The sequence below is a fragment of the Aquarana catesbeiana genome, linkage group LG01 (assembly GCF_042186555.1).
Source record: "Aquarana catesbeiana isolate 2022-GZ linkage group LG01, ASM4218655v1, whole genome shotgun sequence".
Taxonomy (NCBI): Eukaryota; Metazoa; Chordata; class Amphibia; order Anura; family Ranidae; genus Aquarana; species Aquarana catesbeiana.
Genome location: NC_133324.1, coordinates 24054344 through 24073522, shown reverse-complemented (window position 1 = coordinate 24073522; position 19179 = coordinate 24054344).

The window sequence follows — 19179 nt, the reverse complement described above, 5'->3', positions numbered from 1 at the left end:
AAATGAAGAGATATCAGGAATTAGGATGTCAGTCCATTGAATCTTCTTGGTCCATGGATGATGTGGCATAACGGCCTCTTTTGTGAGAATGATGATTCCCATTTTGTTCTGAAATTTTCTGGGTGCTGCCTGAAGGTGAAGATGATGCCATTCTTCTGCGTGTGGGAGTGTTGCTGCTTGTGAGTTCTGTCAGATTTAATTTTAAAAGGGTTTGTTGTAGTTCATCTGCTGATCTGCTTCTGTAAATTGTACCTTGGTAGTTAAATCTGACTGAAAAGGGGAAGCCCCATTGATACATAATGTTGTGGCGTTTCAGTTCCATTAGTTGGGGTTTCATGGATCGTCTTTTAGTAATAGTAAGTTGGGATAGGTCAGCAAAAATTTGATAATTGTGTCCTTGAAAATTAAGTTCCTTTTTTTCTCTTGCAGCAATTAGTATTTGTTCTTTCGTTCTGTAATAATGAAATTTTGTGATTATATCACGTGGGGGTCCATCTTTCTTTTTGGCTGTGAGGGCTCTGTGTACTCTGTCCAGTTCTAAACGTTCAATAGGGATATCTGGCTTTAGTTCTTGTAATAGAGCAGTAATAGTAGATTGCAGGTCTGTCACAGTTTCAGGTATTCCCCTTATGCGCAAGCTTGAACGCCTGGCTCTATTTTCGTAATCTTCGAGCTTAGTTTGAAGTATTAAATTCTCTTTTTTTAATTGTTTCAATTCTGTTATATTTTCTTGGGTTGTAATTTCGATTTCATCCATTTTTATTTCTAAGGCTGCAGTGCGGTTTCCCAGCTCTCTTATTTCTTTGGTTAGGCTTTTTGTTATTTGGTCTGAGGTTTGTTTTAAAGCCTTATGAAGCATCTTTTCAAATTGTAATAATATTACTGGGGATACTGAAGAGTCTTGTGGAGAAGTTTGTGAGAGGATTTGTTCTGTATCTGACTCAAATGGAGAGTCTTGCTGTGACATTTTCTGTCTGTGAGAGCGCCCTGATGCTGTATCTTGTGAGGTGACTGGAGCTGCTTCAGCTGCAGTGAGTGCTTGTGAGCTCTTTGTGAGGTGATTTTTATTTCTGCCACGGTTTCCTCCCAGTACCATATTTCCTGCCCAAACTTTCACAGTTTGTTCCCTGGGGCAAAAAGGTTCAAATGGATACCTTTTGAGTAGGGATGAGCCGAACACCCCCCGGTTCGGTTCGCACCAGAACCCGCGAACGGACCGAAAGTTTGCACGAACGTTAGAACCACATTGATGTCTATGGGACTCGAACGTTCGAAATCAAAAGTGCTCATTTTAAAGGCTAATTTGCATGGTATTGTCCTAAAAAGGGTTTGGGGACCCGGGTCCTACCCCAGGGGACATGTATCAATGCAAAAAAAACTTTTAAAAACGGCCGTTTTTTCGGGAGCAGTGATTTTAATGATGCTTAAAGTAAAAAAAAAAAAAAGTGAAATATTCCTTTAAATATCGTACCTGGGGGGTGTCTATAGTATGCCTGTAAAGTGATGCGTGTTTCCCATGTTTAGAACAGTCCCTGCACCAAATGTCAATTTTAAAGGAAAAAATCTCATTTAAAACTGCTTGCGGGTTTAATGTCATGTCGGGTCATGGCAATATGGATGAAAATCAGTGAGACAAACGGCATGGGTACCCCCCAGTCCATTACCAGGCCCTTTGGGTCTTCTATGGATATTAAGGGGAACCCCGCACCCAAATTAAAATAAGGAAAGGTGTGGGGCCACCAGGCCCTATATACTCTGAACAGCAGTATACAGGCGGTGCAAACAAGACAGGGACTGTAGGTTTGTTGTTAAGTAGAATCTGTTTGTAATTTTGAACATTTTTAACGTGTTTAGCTCCAGCCAAAAAATCTTTTCTAAGCTTTTTGGAAAACATAGGGAAGGGTTATCACCCCTGTGACATTTGTTTTGCTGTCTTTCCTCCTCTTCAGAAGATTTCACCTCACTTTTTTGTCCCAATGAAAAATGTTTTTTTAAAAATTTGGGTTTTTTTGTGGAACAAGGATTGGAAAGCATCAGTGGAAAGGAGAAATTGTTTTCCCATATTAACTCTTACAGGAGAGAATTTCCCTTCCTAGGGGTAGATTTCATCTCACTTCCTGTTGTCTCCTTCCGTTTGCAAGTAGGAGTCGTTTGTAAGTTAGATGTTTGAAAGTAGGGTCCTGCCCTATATACTCAGCAGAAATTTGGGCCTTAGGTGTTGCTGTGGCCACAACACTGTAAGCCCTCACAGGGCCCTGCTGTGAAATATTAGATCAAGAATTGTAATTACATGCCCCTGTTGAACAGGAGCTGAAAAATTAGGCCTTAGGCACTGGTGCTGGTGCCACAACACTGCAACCCCTCACAGACACTCTAGTTGGAACGCAGGAACGAGCCCTGCTGCAAAGTATTGCTTCAAAAATTATAATTACACGCCCCTGTTAGACAGGGGCAGAAAAATTGGGCCTTAGGCACTGGTGCTGGTGCCACAACACTGCAACCCCTCACAGACACTCTAGTTGGAACGCAGGAACGAGCCCTGCTGCAAAGTATTGCATCAAAAATTGTAATTACACGCCCCTGTTAGGGGCAGAAAAATTGGGCCTTAGGCACTGGTGCTGGTGCCACAACACTGCAACCCCTCACAGACACTCTAGTTGGAACGCAGGAACGAGCCCTGCTGCAAAGTATTGCATCAAAAATTGTAATTACACGCCCCTGTTAGACAGGGGCAGAAAAATTGGGCCTTAGGCATTGGTGCTGGTGCCACAACACTGCAACCCCTCACAGACACTCTAGTTGGAATGCAGGAACGAGCCCTGCTGCAAAGTATTACATCAAAAATTGTAATTACACGCCCCTGTTAAACAGGGGCTGAAAAATTGTGCCTTAGGCACTGGTGGTGGCGCCCAGAACCAAAAATGTTCTTACAAGCTATCAGCGTGATGATTGAGGAGGAAGAGGATAATTACTCAGGGATAGTCACTCAGCATCAGCATAGGCAGTCTTTGAAGGGATCTGAGATTTCAAAAAAAATTATTCGGTTACATCAGCATCAGGTGCTTGGTAGCTGGTGGTGATCCAAGACTCATTCATTTTTATGAAGGTCAGCCGATCGACCGAGTCGGTGGACAGACGCACCCTGTGATCGGTTACCACGCCTCCAGCAGCACTGAATGTGCGTTCCGAAAGAACGCTGGATGCAGGACAGGCCAGTAGCTCAATTGCATACTGTGCAAGCTCTGGCCAGTGATCCATCCTCAAGACCCAGTAACCCAGAGGATTTTCGGTGGGAAAGGTGTCCAAGTCTGATCTTGCCCCTAGGTATTCCTGCACCATGTAAAACAGACGCTGGCGATGGTTGCTGGAACCGATCATACCTTGGGGCTGCGGACCAAAAAATTGTCTGAACGCATCGGTCAGACGGCCACCTTCTCCACCGCTCCTTCTTTGACTGACCGAAGCCTCAGCAACACGTTGTCCAGAAACAGGAGTTTGTAACCTCCCAGTCTCTGGGAACGCGTTGCACAGACCTTTCTGCAAGGCCTCCCGAAGATGTTTCATCCTCTGCTCCCTCTGCGATGGCAAGATAAGGTCCGCAACCTTACCCTTGTAACGTGGATCAAGGAGGGTTGCCAGCCAGTATTGGTCCTTCTCCTTGATACCACGAATACGAGGATCCTTACGCAGGCTTTGCAGGATCAGGGAGGCCATGCAGCGTAGGTTTGCTGAGGCATTCGGTCCGGAGTCCTCTGGGTCACTAAGAACGACATGGTCCGCAGCCACCTCCTCCCAGCCACGTACAAGTCCATGTGTTTCTTGGGACTGATCCCTTAAAGACTGCTGCTGATGCTGAGTGCCAGGCTCCACCTCCATACTGACACAATCTTCCTCCTCCTCCTCCTCCTCTTCCTCCTCGTCCTCTTCCTGTGTGATCGGCGGGCACGCAGGAACACTGTCTGGATAAAGGGGGCCTTGAGAGCTAAGGAAGTCCTCCTCTTCCTGCCTCTGTTCTGCCTCAAGTGCCCTGTCCATTATTCCACGCAGCGTGTGCTCCAACAGGTGGACAAGGGGGACAGTGTCACTGATGCATGCACTGTCACTGCTCACCATCCTCGTGGCCTCCTCGAATGGTGACAGGACAGTGCATGCATCCCTGATCATGGCCCACTGGCGTGGGGAAAAAAAAACAAGCTCCCCTGACCCTGTCCTGGTGCCATAGTCGCACAGGTACTCATTGATGGCCCTCTGCTGCGTGTGCAGCCGCTGCAGCATGGCCAACGTTGAGTTCCACCTGGTGGGCATGTCACAGATTAGGCGGTTCTTGGGCAGGTTAAACTCCTTTTGGAGGTCCGTCAGCCGAGCACTGGCATTATATGACCGGCGGAAATGCACACAGACTTTCCTGGCCTGCCTCAGGACATCCTGTAAGCCCGGGTACCTGCCCAAGAACCGCTGCACCACCAAGTTAAGGACGTGAGCCAAACAGGGCACATGGGTCATTTGTCCCTGTCGGAGGGCAGAGAGGAGGTTGGTGCCATTGTCGCAAACCACCATTCCTGCCTTAAGTTGGCGTGGCGTCAACCACCTCTGAACCTGCCCCTGCAGAGCTGACAGAACCTCTGCCCCAGTGTGGCTCCTGTCCCCCAAGCACACCAGATCAAGCACCGCATGGCATCTTTTGGCCTGCGTACTTGCGTAGCCCCTTGAACGCCTACGGAGCACCGCTGGTTCCGAGGAAGAGGCCATGGAGGAAGAAGAAGAGGAGGGGGTGGAGGAGAGAGGTGTGTCACAATCAGCATTTTGGAGGCGTGGTGGCGGAACAACCTCCAACACTACTGCACCTTGTCCTGCATCCTTCCCAGCTGCCAGCAGAGTCACCCAATGCGCCGTGAAACTTAGGTAACGTCCCTGTCCATGCCTGCTGGACCATGAGTCAGCGGTAATATGCACCTTACCGCTGACCGCCCTGTCCAGCGAGGCATGGACATTGCCTTCCACATGCCGGTAGAGAGCCGGAATCGCCTTCCGTGAGAAAAAGTGGCGTTTGGGTACCTGCCACTGAGGAACCGCACATTCCACAAAATCACGGAAGGGGACAGAGTCTACCAACTGAAAAGGCAGCAGTTGAAGTGCTAGCAATTTTGCCAAGCTAGCATTCAACCGCTGGGCATGTGGATGGCTGGGAGCAAACTTCTTTCGGCGGTGCAGCAGCTGGGGCAGGGAAATTTGCCTGGTACAATCTGACGTCGGTGTTCCAAAAGCAGATTGCCCACAAGTACTTGGCTGTGACACACCTAATTCTACACCTTCATTCCTCTCACTGCAGGTCTCAGAGAGGACTGAAGGTCTAGTGGGGTTGGAAATCTCAGCTGATGAGGAGCAAGGAGAGATCCTCTTTGTTCTTTGGTGTGGGTCTTTTAGATACGCTTGCCAACGAACTGCATGGCAGGTCAACATATGTCTGGTCAAGCATGTGGTACCCAAGCGGGAGATGTTTTGGCCACGCGAGATACGCTTGAGACATATGTTGCAAATAGCAGCGGTGCGATCTGATGCACTCGTCTCAAAAAAGGCCCACACCAAAGAACTTTTTGAATAACACGCAGAGACTGCAGCGCCCTGCACATGTGGAGCTTTGGGGTGTGATGCAGTCAATGTGCTGCCCTTAGGCTGGCCCCTGGAGGGCATGCTACCTCGTTGGTGATGTGCCGCCGCCTCCTCCTCCTCCTCCTCCTCCTCCTCCTCCTCCTCCTCCTCTCTCCTATCAGGCACCCACGTTGAGTCAGTGACCTCATCATCCCCTCCCTCCTCATCACTGGAGCAAACCTGGCAGTATGCTGCAGCAGGGGGAGCATGACTGCCAGATTGCTGTCCTTCTTGGGCACCCCCTCTGTCCGTGCTCATGTTACTGCCTTCATCGAGCTCAGTATCGTCATCAGAGCCTTCCAAACGCTGGGCATCCTCCTGGAGCATGTACCCAACACTGTGGTCAAACAGTTCGAGGGAATCCTCATGAGGACATGGTGGAGCTAGGGAAGGAGTCACTGATGACATTGAGCTGAGGGAAGAGGCCGCTGCTTTGCCAGACAAAGCACCCTGGGCATGGGTGAGAGAGGATGAGGAGGATGAGGACGGCTTGGTCATCCACTCGACCAAGTCTTCCGCATGTTGCGGCTCAACACGGCCAGCTGCCGAAAAAAAGGCCAAGCGTGTCCCATGGCCACGTGCTGATGAGGATGCACCGTCTCCACGACCAGCACTAGACACAGAGCCTGCTTGCCCTCTCTTATTGGCTTGTGACTGTCTGCCTCTCCTTCTTGGCCTTCCAGACATACTAATGGCCTGTAGCTGCACTAAGCTGGGATAGAACACCTGTATTTTCTTCAGGTAGCTTTATATACTGTAACCAGACAAGCCTGCCTGTCAGTAGGAAGATAACAGGAACGGATCTAGCTGTACACTGTGAGCAGGACGCACTGTACTAAATGTAAATAGTCTAGCTGCCTGACCGTGGTACTAATAGGATCAAATAGAACACCTGTAATTTTCTTCAGGTAGCTTTATATACTGTAACCAGACAAGCCTGCCTGTCAGTAGGAAGATAACAGGAACGGATCTAGCTGAACACTGTGAGCAGGACGCACTGCACTAAATGTAAATAGTCTAGAAGATAACAGGAATGGATCTAGCTGAACACTGAGCAGGACGCACTGCACTAAATGTAAATAGTCTAGAAGATAACAGGAACGGATCTAGCTGAACACTGTGAGCAGGACGCACTGCACTAAATGTAAATAGTCTAGAAGATAACAGGAACGGATCTAGCTGAACACTGTGAGCAGGACGCACTGCACTAAATGTAAATAGTCTAGAAGATAACAGGAACGGATCTAGCTGAACACTGTGAGCAGGACGCACTGCACTAAATGTAAATAGTCTAGAAGATAACAGGAACGGATCTAGCTGAACACTGTGAGCAGGACGCACTGCACTAAATGTAAATAGCAGGAACGGATCTAGCTGAACACTGTGAGCAGGACGCACTGCACTAAATGTAAATAGTCTAGAAGATAACAGGAACGGATCTAGCTGAACACTGTGAGCAGGACGCACTGCACTAAATGTAAATAGCAGGAACGGCTCTAGCTGAACACTGTGAGCAGGACGCACTGCACTAAATGTAAATAACAGGAACGGATCTAGCTGAACACTGTGAGCAGGACGCACTGCACTAAATGTAAATTGTCTAGAAGATAACAGGAACGGATCTAGCTGAACACTGTGAGCAGGACGCACTGCACTAAATGTAAATAGCAGGAACGGATCTAGCTGAACACTGTGAGCAGGACGCACTGCACTAAATGTAAATAGCAGGAACGGATCTAGCTGAACACTGAGCAGGACGCACTGCACTAAATGTAAATAGCAGGAACGGATCTAGCTGAACACTGTGAGCAGGACGCACTGCACTAAATGTAAATAGCAGGAACGGATCTAGCTGAACACTGTGAGCAGGACGCACTGCACTAAATGTAAATAGCAGGTACGGATCTAGCTGAACACTGTGAGCAGGACGCACTGCACTAAATGTAAATAGCAGGAACGGATCTAGCTGAACACTGTGAGCAGGACGCACTGCACTAAATGTAAATAGCAGGTACGGATCTAGCTGAACACTGTGAGCAGGACGCACTGCACTAAATGTAAATTGTCTAGAAGATAACAGGAACGGATCTAGCTGAACACTGTGAGCAGGACGCACTGCACTAAATGTAAATAGCAGGAACGGATGTAGCTGAACACTGTGAGCAGGACGCACTGCACTAAATGTAAATAGCAGGAACGGATCTAGCTGAACACTGAGCAGGACGCACTGCACTAAATGTAAATAGCAGGAACGGATCTAGCTGAACACTGTGAGCAGGACGCACTGCACTAAATGTAAATAACAGGAACGGATCTAGCTGAACACTGTGAGCAGGACGCACTGCACTAAATGTAAATAGCAGGTACGGATCTAGCTGAACACTGTGAGCAGGACGCACTGCACTAAATGTAAATTGTCTAGAAGATAACAGGAACGGATCTAGCTGAACACTGTGAGCAGGACGCACTGCACTAAATGTAAATAGCAGGAACGGATCTAGCTGAACACTGTGAGCAGGACGCACTGCACTAAATGTAAATAGCAGGAACGGATCTAGCTGAACACTGTGAGCAGGACGCACTGCACTAAATGTAAATAGCAGGAACGGATCTAGCTGAACACTGTGAGCAGGACGCACTGCACTAAATGTAAATAGCAGGAACGGATCTAGCTGAACACTGTGAGCAGGACGCACTGCACTAAATGTAAATAGCTGGAACGGATCTAGCTGAACACTGTGAGCAGGACGCACTGCACTAAATGTAAATTGCAGGAACAGATCTAGCTGAATACTGTGAGCAGGACGCACTGCACTAAATGTAAATAGTCTAGAAGATAACAGGAACGGATCTAGCTGAACACTGTGAGCAGGACGCACTGCACTAAATGTAAATAGCAGGAACGGATCTAGCTGAACACTGTGAGCAGGACGCACTGCATTAAATGTAAATAGTCTAGATAGAAGATAACAGGAACGGATCTAGCTAAACTGAATACAGTGTATATATATATATATATATGCAATACCTGGGATGCATATATATACACAATACACTGTAAGTGCAGCTAACTGACTGACTGTTCTGCCTAATCTATCTAACTCAAATCAAATGACACTGTCTCTCTCTCTCTCTATCTCTCAGCACACCGGAACACACACTACACAGGGCCGCCGTGCAGGCGGCCTTATATAGTGTGGGGTGTGTACTAAATCCCCTGAGCCATAATTGGCCAAAGCCACCCTGGCTTTGGCCAATTACAGCTCTCTCTACTGACGGCGCTGTGATTGGCCAAGCATGCGGGTCATAGTGCATGCTTGGCCAATCATCAGCCAGCAATGCACTGCGATGCCGCAGTGAATTATGGGCCGTGACGCGCCACACGAATTTAGCGCGAACGGCCCATATCGTTCGCAATTCGGCGAACGGGCGAACAGCCGATGTTCGAGTCGAACATGGGTTCGACTCGAACACGAAGCTCATCCCTACTTTTAAGCCTGCAGGCTCCGCTTTGTCCTTCTCTTCTCTCCTCAGCGGTGTGGAGCTCTAACAATGCATGTCTGCTCCGCTAGGCTCCGCCTCCTGCCCACCCCTCAGGATACAATTTTCAACCAGGCGAAATCAGGCCCCTTTGTTTCATCCTATATTATAGTACTTTATCATATATATTTCTTGTCCTTCCATTGTCTTTTGTTTCTGTCTAAATTGTTCCAATTTTTTACCACCCATTTTTTACCACCCATTTTTCATCTGACTGACGGACTGCAGATACCATGGCTAGCCGTTGAGCTGTTTGTGTCTGGGAACAGCGTGAATATTTAGTGCATTTGCATTATCACACTGTCCCTTCAGGAACTGTATGGTTCAGCCTGCCATTTCAGGTAGTAGGGGGCTTCATAGGTGCTATAGGGGTGTGCTATCTATTGTGGTAGGGAGGAACCTCCCCCACTTGCGGGCTTTCTTGCTTTTCTAGGAGGGATTATATACTGTTTACAGAGAGGGTACAGATAGATTGGTGGGATCCCCTTACCGGTATTCCCACCATATCTGTCTTTTAGGGGTGGTTGTATACACTTTTTTCTGTGTTCAGCTTTGTATAGCTTAATAAACTTTTTTGTAGTTTACTCTGTTTGGTGTGCCTTGGTCATTTAGTTTTCTATTTTTATTTTTTCCTTCATATACAGTTTTCTTGGTCACACCCCCTTTAATATATGTGGTGAGTACTACTATATTCCTATCCTGATGGGATTCCCATTCTTTCATATTACACTGCGACCCCTCACAGATACTCTAGTTGGAGAGCGCAGGAATGAGCCCTGCTGCAAAGTATTGCATCAAAAATTATAATTACATGCCGGCTGAAAAATTGGGCCTTAGGCACTGGTGCTGGTGCCACAACACTGTAACCCTTCACAGATTCTCTTGTTGAGTGCAGGAACAAGCCCTGCTGCAAAGTATTGCATCAAAAATTGTAATTACATGCCCCTGTTAAACAGGGGCTGAAAAATTGGGCCTTAGGCACTGGTGCTGGTGCCACAACACTGCAACCCCTCACAGATACTCTAGTTGAGCTCATCAACGAACCCTCCTGCAAAATGTTCAATCAAAATCAAATCAAAAATTGTAATTACATGCCCCTGTTAAACAGGGGCTGAAAAATTGGAACCTTAGCCACTGGTGGCGGCGCCCAGAACCAAAAATGTTCTTACAAGCTATCAGCATGATCATTGAGAAGGAAGAAGATAATCACTCAGCATAACAGGATAGTCACTCAGCATCAGCATAGGCAGTCTTAAAGGGATCTGACATTTCAAAAAAAATTATTCGGTTACATCAGCATCATGTGCCTGGTAGCTGGTGGTGATCCAAGACTGATTCATTTTTATGAAGGTCAGTCGATCGACCGAGTCGGTGGACAGACGCACCATGTGATCGGTTACAAAGCCTCCAGAAGCACTGAATGTGCGTTCCGAAAGAACGTTGGACGCAGGACAGGCCAGTAGCTCAATTGCATACTGTGCAAGCTCTGGTCAGTGATCCATCCTCAAGACCCAGTAACCCAGAGGATTTTCGGTGGGAAAGGTGTCCAAGTCAGATCTTGCCCCTAGGTATTCCTGCACCATGTAAAAAAGACGCTGGCGATGGTTGCTGGAACCGATCATACTTTGGGATTGCAGACTAAAAAATTGTCTGAACACATCGGTCAGACGGCCACCTTTTCCACCGCTCCTTCTTTGACTGACCGAAGCCTCAGCAACACGTTGTCCAGAAACAGGAGTTTGTAACCTCCCAGTCTCTGGGAACGCATTGCACAGACCTTTCTGCAAGGCCTCCCGAAAATGTTTCATCCTCTGCTCCCTCTGTGACGGCAAGATAAGGAAGACGGCAAAGATAATTCTCAAATGGTGACAGGACAGTGCATGCATCCCTGATCATAGCCCACTGGTGTGGGTAAAAAAAAACAAGGTCCCCTGACCCTTTCCTGGTGCCATAGTCGTACTCCCTGATGACCCTCTGCTGCGTGTGCAGCTGCTGCAGCATGGCCAACATTGATTTCCACCTGGTGGGCATGTCACAGATTAGGCGGTTGTTGGGCAGGTTAAATTCCTTTTGGAGGTCAGCCAGCCGAGCACTGGCATTATATGACCTGCGGAAATGCACACAGACTTTCCTGGCCTACCTCAGGACATCCTGTAAGCCCGGGTACCTGCCCAAGAACCGCTGCACTACCAAGTGAAGGACGTTAGCCAAACAGGGCACATGGGTCATTTGTCCCTGTCGGAGGGCAGAGAGGAGGTTGGTGCCATTGTCGCAAACCACCATTCCTGCCTTAAGCTGGTGTGGCGTTAACCACCTCTGAACCTGCCCCTGCAGAGCTGACAGAATCTCTGCCCCAGTGTGGCTCCTGTCCCCCAAACACACCAGCTCAAGTACCGCATGGCATCTTTTTTCCCGCGTGCTTGCGTAGCCCCTTGAACTCCTATAGAGCACCCCTGTTTCCGAGGTCAAATCAGCACAGAAAGAAGCCATGGAGGAAGAAGAAGAGGAGGGGGTGGAGGAGAGAGGTGTGGCAGAATCACTACTAGAAGAATTTTGGAGGCGTGGTGGCGGAACAACCTCCAACACTACTGCACCTTGTCCTGCATCCTTCCCAGCTGCCAAAAGAGTCATCCAATGCACTGTAAAAGATAGGTAACGTCCCTGTCCATGCCTGCAGGACCATGAGTCAGCGGTAATATGCACCATACCACTGACCGCCCTGTCCAGCGAGGCCAAGACATTGCCTTCCACATGCCAGTAGAGAGCTGGAAGGGCTTTCCATGAGAAAAAGTGGCATTTGGGAACCTGCCACTGAGGAACCGCACATTCCACAAACTCACGGAAGGGGGCAGAGTCTACCAACTGAAAAGTTAGCAGTTGAAGTGCTAGCAATTTAGCCAAGCTAGTATTCAACCTCTGGGCATGTGGATGGCTGGGAGCGAACTTCTTTCGGCAGTGCTGTACAATCTGACTTCGGTGTACTGATAGCAGATTGCCCCCAAGTACTTGGCTGTGACACACCTAATTCTACACCTTCATTCCTATCAGTGCAGGTCTTAGAGAGGACTGAAGGTATAGTGGGGTTGGAGATCCCAGCTGATGAGGAGTAAAGAGAGGTCCTCTTTGTTCTTTGGTGTGGGTCTTTTAGGTATGCTTGCCAATGAACTGCATGGCAGGTTGACATATGTCTGGTCAAGCATGTGGTGCCCAAGCGGGTGATGTTTTGGCCACACGAGATATCCTTGAGACATATTATTATACATTATTATTATACAATATTTATATAGCGCCAACAGTTTACGTAGCGCTTTACAACTTGAGGGTAGACAGTACAAATACAATACAATTTGATACAGTAGGAATCAGAGGGCCCTGCTCACTTAGAGCTTACAATCTAAGAGGGAAGGTTAAGAGATACAAGAGGTAATAGCTGTGGGTGATGTGCTGATTGAGAAGATAAATGTACAGTTGTTAGGTGGGGGCCAGATAGGCTTCTCTGAAGAGATGAGTTTTCAGGGATCGTCTGAAAGTGGATAAGGTAGGAGAAAATCGGACGGATTGGGGAAGAGCATTCCAGAGGATGGGGGAGGCTCTGGAGAAGTCCTGAAGGCGAGCATGGGATGAGGTGACAAGGGAGTTTGAGAGCAGGAGGTCTTGGGAGGAGCGAAGAGAACGATTAGGTTGGTATTTTGTGACTAGGTTAGAGATGTAGCTAGGGGCCAGGTTGTGGATGGCTTTGTAAGTTATAGTTAGTATCTTGAATTTAATTCGGTGACTGAGTGGCAGCCAATGGAGGGATTGGCAGAGGGGTGTAGCAGACGCTGAGCGGTTTGTGTGGTGGATGAGCCTGGCCGCAGCGTTCATGATGGACTGAAGTGGGGATAGCCTATTTAGAGGTAAACCAATGAGGAGGGAGTTGCAGTAGTCAAGGCGGGAGATGACCAGGGAGTGGATTAGAAGCTTTGTGGTGTCATTGGTTAGGAAGGGGCGTATCTTGGAGATGTTGCGAAGACAGAGGCGGCAAGCTTTGGATAGTGATAGAATGTGGGGTCGAAAGGTTAGTTCAGAGTCCAGGATTACACCTAGGACCTTGGCGTGGGGAGATGGGTTGATAGTTGAGCCGTTGATCTTGACAGGGAGATCAGGGGAAGTGGCACCTGAGGGAGGAAATATCATGAGCTCGGTTTTGGATAGGTTGAGTTTGAGAAAGTGATGTGACATCCAGGCTGATATGTCTGCTAATAAGTTGGTAATGCGTGAGGAGACAGATGGAGAGAGCTGGGGGGTGGAGAGATAGATTTGGGTGTCATAAGCGTAGAGATGATATTTAAAGCCGTGGGAGGCAATCAATTGACCCAGGGAGGTGGTGTAGATTGAGAAAAGGAGAGGTCCGAGAACAGAACCTTGGGGGACCCCGACGGAAAAAGGAAGAGGAGAAGAGGAAGTAGAGTTGTAAGTGACACTGAAGGAGCGGTGGGATAGGTAGGATGAGAACCAGCGAAGAGTACAGTCACGGAGACCAAAGGAGTGGAGTTTTTTGAGGAGGAGGGGGTGGTCCACTGTGTCAAAGGCAGCAGAGAGGTCCAGGAGAAGTAGTACAGAATAGTGTCCATTGGCTTTAGCCATTAGTAGGTCATTTGAGAGTTTAAGGAGAGCAGTTTCCGTGGAGTGTTGAGGGCGAAAACCGGACTGAAGGGGATCAAGAAGTTTATTCATGGTCAGATGGTCGCTTAATCGGTTGTAGACCAGTCTTTCAAGAAGTTTGGAGGAGAAGGAGAGTAAGGAGATGGGACGTAAGTTGTTGAGATTGGTGGGATCCAGTGAGGGCTTTTTTAGTATGGGGGTGACTAGCGCATGTTTTAGAGAGTTTGGGAAGATGCCACAAGAGAGGGAGAGGTTGAAAATGTGAGTTAGAGAGCGTAGAATCGAGTCAGAGGGTGAGCGTAGCATTTGCGAGGGAACAGGATCCAGGGGGCAAGTGGTTAGATGAGTGCTAGATAAAAGTTTAGCAACCTCAGTAGTAGTAGCAGGGTTGAATGAGGGAAGTAATGATTGTATCTGTGGACATGGAGTGTTGCATGGGGGAGGTTTTTGCGCATTGGCGATCTCCTCATGAATTGTATCAATCTTAGTTTTGAAGTGATTGGCAATCTCCTGGGCAGTGAGTGAGTTGGTGGGTGGAGGCAGTGGAGGACAGAGTAGAGTGTTGAAGGTAGAGAAGAGTTGACGTGGACTGGATGAGAAGGTGTTGATGAGTGTGATAAAGTAGGTCTGTTTGGCAGTGTGAAGGCAGGAGTAGTATTTTAGGAGGGCAGATTTATATTGTGTGAAGTCTTCCTGGGTCTTAGTCTTATGCCACAGGCGCTCAAGAGCGCGGCTACGTTTTCTGAGACTTCTGGTGTCATCTGTTTGCCAGGGTTGTAGCAGTCGGGGCCTAATTCTGCGTGTAGTGAGGGGGGCCAGCTTGTCTAGGGAGGAAGACAGTGAGCTGTTGTAAACGAAAGTAGCTAGGTTGGGACAGGACAGGGGGGAGATTTTGTCATAGAGGTGATCAGTAGCAGAGTAGAGAAGAGAAGGGTTGAGGTGGCGAAGGTTTCTGCGTGTAACTGTTAGGCGGTTGGAGGGAGAAGAGGTGGAAGACAAGGAGAGAGCAAAACTAATAAGGTGGTGATCAGAGAGTGGGAGTGGATTGTTGGAAAGGTTGCACGGAGTGCACAGATAGGAGAAGGCAAGGTCAAGGGTGTTGCCATTGGAGTGGGTAGGAGCCTGTATCCATTGCTTCAGGTCAAGCGATGAGGTTAGACTGAGAAGTTTAGAAGTAATAGTAGTGTTAGTGTTGACAGGGATGTTGAAGTCCCCAAGAATAATTGTGGGGATTTCAGAAGAGAGAAAGTAGGGTAGCCAGGCAGAGAAGTCATCAAGAAAGGCTGATACCGGTCCAGGGGGCCGGTAGATGACAGCAATTCTTAGAGAAATGGGAGAGAAAAGACGAATGCAGTGTGCCTCAAAAGAGGAGAGTATCAGAGAGGGAGGTGGGTGAAGAACCTGATAGGTGCTGCATGGAGCTAGAAGGATTCCCACTCCACCTCCCTTCCGTCCACTTGGTCTGGGGGAGTGAGTCCAGAGAAGGCCCCCATGGGAGAGGGAAGCAGGAGAAATAGTATCCGATTCATGAAGCCAGGTTTCAGTAATGGCAAGTAGGTTAAAGGAATTTGTGATGAAGAGGTCGTGGAGGGCGGTGAGTTTGTTGCAGACAGAACGTGCATTCCACAGGGCACAGGAAAAGGGGGGGCTGGTATTGGAAAGAGGAATAGAGACCAAGTTCTGTGGGTTGCGGCTCCTGCCAGAGGGTGTAGGGGGATGGGAGCAATGGGCAATGACAGATGATGGTGGCCCAGGGTTTGGGGATATGTCACCAGAGATTAGGAGAAGCAGGAGGGTGAGGGAGGTAATGTGGGACTGTGATTTATGTGAAGGGGCATGTTTCAGAGTACTGGAGGTTTTATCAGTGTATGGATGTAGAATGAGCGAGAGTTGGTAAGAGCAGTAGTAGGGGGAAGACAGAAGGCAGGGTGATATGTATAAGCAGGCGGGTGGAGAGGGGGGGTGAAGGTAAGAGAGTTTGAGGAGAGAGGTCAGGAGTGTCAGAAGTAGTGGTAGAGAGTGCATGTTACAGAGTGGAAGGAGAGCTTAAGAGAGAGACAGGGTCACATGTAGTCTGTTAGCTGCTTTCCAGTGCAGATTGCTGTAATTGTTTGCTTCGTGCAATCGCTGAAGTGCAGAGAATGAAGTGCATATCACTTGTAGAAAGAATCACTTAGAGATAGAAGCCTTAAGGATAGAAGCCCCTGCAATGTGCACCCCCCAGCAATGTGCTGACCCCTTAAGGATGCTCAAATATATACTGTTATAGGGGTGGGGTTGAAGTTCGTTAATTAATCATGAGTGACTATAAGAGTGCCTGGCAATCAAAGTGAACTTTTTGCTTCAAAAGTCAGAATAGCAAGAGGCCAAGACAAGATCAACACATAAAACTTAGGTAAGACAGTCCAGAAAAACAAATAATGTCATGGTTGTTCGCACAGGGCAGCAGATAGAGAAGGCCACATACCAGAGACACACACACACAGGGACAGCAGGTAGATTCCAATTTCAGTTAACGGTGGAAGATGTGGATGAGCTGACACATACCTGTAAAGAGACAGAAGGAATGATCAGGTGAGGCAGAGAATGAAGTGCATATCACTTGTAGAAAGAATCACTTAGAGATAGAAGCCTTAAGGATAGAAGCCCCTGCAATGTGCACCCCCCAGCAATGTGCTGACCCCTTAAGGATGCTCAAATATATACTGTTATAGGGGTGGGGTTGAAGTTCGTTAATTAATCATGAGTGACTATAAGAGTGCCTGGCAATCAAAGTGAACTTTTTGCTTCAAAAGTCAGAATAGCAAGAGGCCAAGACAAGATCAACACATAAAACTTAGGTAAGACAGTCCAGAAAAACAAATAATGTCATGGTTGTTCGCACAGGGCAGCAGATAGAGAAGGCCACATACCAGAGACACACACACACAGGGACAGCAGGTAGATTCCAATTTCAGTTAACGGTGGAAGATGTGGATGAGCTGACACATACCTGTAAAGAGACAGAAGGAATGATCAGGTGAGGCAGAGAATGAAGTGCATATCACTTGTAGAAAGAATCACTTAGAGATAGAAGCCTTAAGGATAGAAGCCCCTGCAATGTGCACCCCCCAGCAATGTGCTGACCCCTTAAGGATGCTCAAATATATACTGTTATAGGGGTGGGGTTGAAGTTCGTTAATTAATCATGAGTGACTATAAGAGTGCCTGGCAATCAAAGTGAACTTTTTGCTTCAAAAGTCAGAATAGCAAGAGGCCAAGACAAGATCAACACATAAAACTTAGGTAAGACAGTCCAGAAAAACAAATAATGTCATGGTTGTTCGCACAGGGCAGCAGATAGAGAAGGCCACATACCAGAGACACACACACACAGGGACAGCAGGTAGATTCCAATTTCAGTTAACGGTGGAAGATGTGGATGAGCTGACACATACCTGTAAAGAGACAGAAGGAATGATCAGGTGAGGCAGAGAATGAAGTGCATATCACTTGTAGAAAGAATCACTTAGAGATAGAAGCCTTAAGGATAGAAGCCCCTGCAATGTGCACCCCCCAGCAATGTGCTGACCCCTTAAGGATGCTCAAATATATACTGTTATAGGGGTGGGGTTGAAGTTCGTTAATTAATCATGAGTGACTATAAGAGTGCCTGGCAATCAAAGTGAACTTTTTGCTTCAAAAGTCAGAATAGCAAGAGGCCAAGACAAGATCAACACATAAAACTTAGGTAAGACAGTCCAGAAAAACAAATAATGTCATGGTTGTTCGCACAGGGCAGCAGATAGAGAAGGCCACATACCAGAGACACACACACACAGGGACAGCAGGTAGATTCCAATTTCAGTTAACGGTGGAAGATGTGGATGAGCTGACACATACCTGTAAAGAGACAGAAGGAATGATCAGGTGAGGCAGAGAATGAAGTGCATATCACTTGTAGAAAGAATCACTTAGAGATAGAAGCCTTAAGGATAGAAGCCCCTGCAATGTGCACCCCCCAGCAATGTGCTGACCCCTTAAGGATGCTCAAATATATACTGTTATAGGGGTGGGGTTGAAGTTCGTTAATTAATCATGAGTGACTATAAGAGTGCCTGGCAATCAAAGTGAACTTTTTGCTTCAAAAGTCAGAATAGCAAGAGGCCAAGACAAGATCAACACATAAAACTTAGGTAAGACAGTCCAGAAAAACAAATAATGTCATGGTTGTTCGCACAGGGCAGCAGATAGAGAAGGCCACATACCAGAGACACACACACACAGGGACAGCAGGTAGATTCCAATTTCAGTTAACGGTGGAAGATGTGGATGAGCTGACACATACCTGTAAAGAGACAGAAGGAATGATCAGGTGAGGCAGAGAATGAAGTGCATATCACTTGTAGAAAGAATCACTTAGAGATAGAAGCCTTAAGGATAGAAGCCCCTGCAATGTGCACCCCCCAGCAATGTGCTGACCCCTTAAGGATGCTCAAATATATACTGTTATAGGGGTGGGGTTGAAGTTCGTTAATTAATCATGAGTGACTATAAGAGTGCCTGGCAATCAAAGTGAACTTTTTGCTTCAAAAGTCAGAATAGCAAGAGGCCAAGACAAGATCAACACATAAAACTTAGGTAAGACAGTCCAGAAAAACAAATAATGTCATGGTTGTTCGCACAGGGCAGCAGATAGAGAAGGCCACATACCAGAGACACACACACACAGGGACAGCAGGTAGATTCCAATTTCAGTTAACGGTGGAAGATGTGGATGAGCTGACACATACCTGTAAAGAGACAGAAGGAATGATCAGGTGAGGCAGAGAATGAAGTGCATATCACTTGTAGAAAGAATCACTTAGAGATAGAAGCCTTAAGGATAGAAGCCCCTGCAATGTGCACCCCCCAGCAATGTGCTGACCCCTTAAGGATGCTCAAATATATACTGTTATAGGGGTGGGGTTGAAGTTCGTTAATTAATCATGAGTGACTATAAGAGTGCCTGGCAATCAAAGTGAACTTTTTGCTTCAAAAGTCAGAATAGCAAGAGGCCAAGACAAGATCAACACATAAAACTTAGGTAAGACAGTCCAGAAAAACAAATAATGTCATGGTTGTTCGCACAGGGCAGCAGATAGAGAAGGCCACATACCAGAGACACACACACACAGGGACAGCAGGTAGATTCCAATTTCAGTTAACGGTGGAAGATGTGGATGAGCTGACACATACCTGTAAAGAGACAGAAGGAATGATCAGGTGAGGCAGAGAATGAAGTGCATATCACTTGTAGAAAGAATCACTTAGAGATAGAAGCCTTAAGGATAGAAGCCCCTGCAATGTGCACCCCCCAGCAATGTG